Source organism: Anoplophora glabripennis, unplaced genomic scaffold, assembly GCF_000390285.2.
Source record: "Anoplophora glabripennis isolate ALB-LARVAE unplaced genomic scaffold, Agla_2.0 scaffold1226, whole genome shotgun sequence".
NCBI lineage: Eukaryota > Metazoa > Arthropoda > Insecta > Coleoptera > Cerambycidae > Anoplophora > Anoplophora glabripennis.
In genome coordinates, this window is record NW_019417556.1 from 86,466 (window position 1) to 89,950 (window position 3,485).

At 38.0% G+C, this 3,485-nt stretch overlaps 1 protein-coding gene and 1 non-coding gene across 2 annotated transcripts in view; one reads left to right on the top strand and one right to left on the bottom strand.

Moving 5' to 3' along the window:
- LOC108915050 (facilitated trehalose transporter Tret1-2 homolog) overlaps positions 1-3,485 on the bottom strand; it is an 11,045-nt gene that overhangs the window by 4,629 nt on the left and 2,931 nt on the right. The gene's annotated exons all lie outside the window — the stretch shown is intronic.
- Positions 188-377, top strand: LOC111692407. Its single transcript, XR_002763219.1, has one exon. It is a non-coding gene; the product is annotated as a U2 spliceosomal RNA (small nuclear RNA).

Genomic DNA, 3,485 nt, shown 5'->3' on the forward strand with positions numbered 1-3,485 from the left:
TATTATATTATTATTATTAAGTGTGGGTGTAATTACATTGTTTAATGTATATTAAGCACCTAGATCAAACAGCATCACGATAAATTATTTATTCTGTCCACAGATGGCGACACCACGTTTTCTCGTCATCTCGCTACAGTTGTGTTGCCACGACTCGACTTGTAGCAGGGTCTGACAAGTTGTAGGTATCGCTTCTCGGCCTCTGGCTAAGATCAAAGTGTAGTATCTGTTCTTATCAGCTTAATATCTGATACGCCCCGCATGCGGGGCCAGTATATTAAACTGATTTTTGGACATTGACGGAGGTTAGGGGCTTGCTCCACCTCTGTCGCGGGTTGGCCCGGTATTGCAGTACCGCCGGGATCGGCCCACTTTTTATATAATTAAACAAAATTTACTAGGTAACGGTAACCGAGGGGGTACGGGTGTTTTTCTGGAAAGATTCCTTTATTATTATCACATTTCTCAACAGACCTCACTAATACATACTTTTTTTTTCTAAAGATCCCACTTCTGACGCCACTACGTCGCCGTTTTAGCGTTGCTTATTTTCGTGTGAGTTTTTTCCGCACCACCCAGGGCGATTTTCCGAGCATTTTCTCAGCTTTCCCGTACCGTAAACCGAGTATGTACAGAACGAGACTGGTGAGGGGTGGCCGAAATAATCAATAGATATGCCGGGAACTCTCACGGGGTGAAATTTCCCTAGTTGCGGGGAAATTTCGAAACGCCCGCCTTGGAAAATGTCTCCGCGGTGATTTCGTACGATTTAAACAGTTATGTTTGTTTGCGATTCGTTATAAAAGTGCTCGATGGGATTTGCTAAGTATGGTTGACTTGAATTATTTGTTTGAAAGATTAGGAATGGACGAAAGTTAGATGGGGTAATCCGTACGGTTCCCTAAAGAGGGTAGTTTGCCTATAATGATGCTAGGACTTCAGTAGTTGCCTTTTGACGCAATTAGAGAAATTCACGGAGTGAGCGACATCTGTTTGTGTATAGTTAAGTCACTGTAAAGGTGACAATTCTTGGGCTTTACCGTGCCATATATTCTATTTCTCTGATTTAAAACGGCGACATCACTTTTGACTTGCTTTGTATATTTCAACAGCGTTTAATAGCAATAAATATTATAAAAAAATGTATATTTGTGAATAAACACTCGAAATAAATTATAATGAAGTTTTATGTTTATTAAAATTTTAATGCTTACAGCATTCATGTTTTTGGGATAATTTATGAATGACACCGCACATTTTTACTGAATTTATTAAAATGTTATCATTGCAAACAGTTGTTTGATTACACGAATTTCCTTAGAAATACATCCTGAAACTCCTGAAAGAGATATTTATCAGATATATCACCATCATCTAATTAAACAAAATAGTGTGTTCAGCTTCAGATATTTTAAATAAAATAAAAAATAAACAGTGATGCACAATCAGGGAGATATTGGAAATATTTTGTGACAGCCACCGCCAAAGATATTCTTCCTTTCATCATAAAACATTGCTCAAATAAATACTCGATAGATGTCAGCAGTTATATTTCGTTATCTATAGTTAGTAGTGAAAGAAATACAGGCGTTATTTAGAAGTTATTCCGCAGACTTTCCTACCATTACTGTGAAAGTTATCGAATTCTATTTGAATTTATCTCGAAAGGGGAAGTGAGTCTGTTCAACACCCCATATTTAAATAAGTGAAACATATTCCATAACAGTAGAATGTTAGAACGTCGGAAATGCAGTAAATGCGTGCCTGGTGTGTGGGTTGATGACAATGCTGACGAGTCAACATTAAAACCGGATTAATACATTTTTTAACGCAACGTAGTTTGGCGTTGGCATTTGGCAATATAGCTTCATGCTGAGAAATGTAAGAATCTAAAAGGTGGTCCATCCACTTCACTTCTACAATCGCGTTTTATATCTTTCTTATCTTATATTCTGATTTCTGATTAGCAAGAACATCCATATTACATGCATTGGCGTATATTTTTAATATTTAATATACTACCTTAATATAAAGCTCCGTGGCGTGAGTTATCAGTTGTATTCAGAGACTTACAATTAAGGCCTATGTCAGATTATAAAATTTTCATCAAATTAGTTGCATCGAAATAGTATAAAGGGCGTAATTTTTCCGTCACGAGTGTCACGACAAATTCGATAAACTCCCAAAAATTAAATTATCCAAACTATTTTATTAATGATTTTGTCTTTTCTGATTCAATGAAAGACGGTAGGAAACAAGGTATCCTTCGAAAAAATCAACTGATAGCTTTTGTTGCCATTCATATTTTGATCAAACACATTTGATCCACATACCTAAAATTGCATTTTTGGGTATGTGATTTGATAAAAATTTAGTTTGGCGCAGAGATCTTCAGTGATTTAATCAAGAAGTAATGTTTAAATATTGACGTGTATGCTACATTTTAACACGGTTGAAGAATTATTATGTAACGATTCATTAATTCTCCATTACCCGCATAGATGGCGCTACCATGTTTTCTCGTCAAGTCGCTACAGTTGTGTTGCCGCTACTCGACTTATAGCAGGGTCTGACAAGTGGTAGGTTTTAGTGATGGGCATAATCGACGAATTTTGATAATCGAGTTATCTGTAATAATTGAGTACTTCCAATAATCGAGTGATCACTCGAGATACGAGATATTGGTCGTCTTCATCCCAGCGGCGCACAACAAATATGTTTGTATTAGCACAGAATATAATACCAGAAGCGACAGCCGGCTCTAGTGATGGGCAAAACGATTCATTTTGATGTTTCGAATCAAATGACTCATTTCAAAGTTGAGAGTCGAAACTGGGAGCCGACTCTTCCGACTCCCAACTCCCATGGTAGATATCGAATCGCTAAGTTCGTAATTCGCATAATCACGGTGGCCCGTCTCGGAACGGACGGAAATAGCGGAATCTGGGCCGATTGACGAATTTTGTCGATCTTGAGCTTGACCGATAATTCGATTACATATTTGTTTACTGAAACGACTAAAATTGAAATTAGTTCTTCCACTGCAGTCAAGGGTTATGTACTTAGTTCTTTCACTGAAATTTGTCGTCATACAAAAATGCGAATGAATGCGACGATAAAGCATATATTCTCTTCAAACGTTTACAAATACAAACGCAAACCGTTTGCTACCGTTTTTCCCTGTAGATTGTGGCCATTGTTGCCCACACTCTTTACTCCCTATCAGTATCAAACGACTTGCAAATCACTAAATATCAGTGATCACAGGCACAGCTACACGCCGATCCAAATCGCAAAACGAATCTGACTCACATCTGACTCTCGGCCCTGGTGGTTCAGCTGTACACTATAACGGATTCGACACTCCACACGGAAGTCGGTGAATCATCGGAGTCGACTCTTACATATTTTGGGAGTCGACTCAGATGATCTAAGCCAAGAGTCGACTCTCTGATTCGAAACATACACTCACTAGCCAACACTAA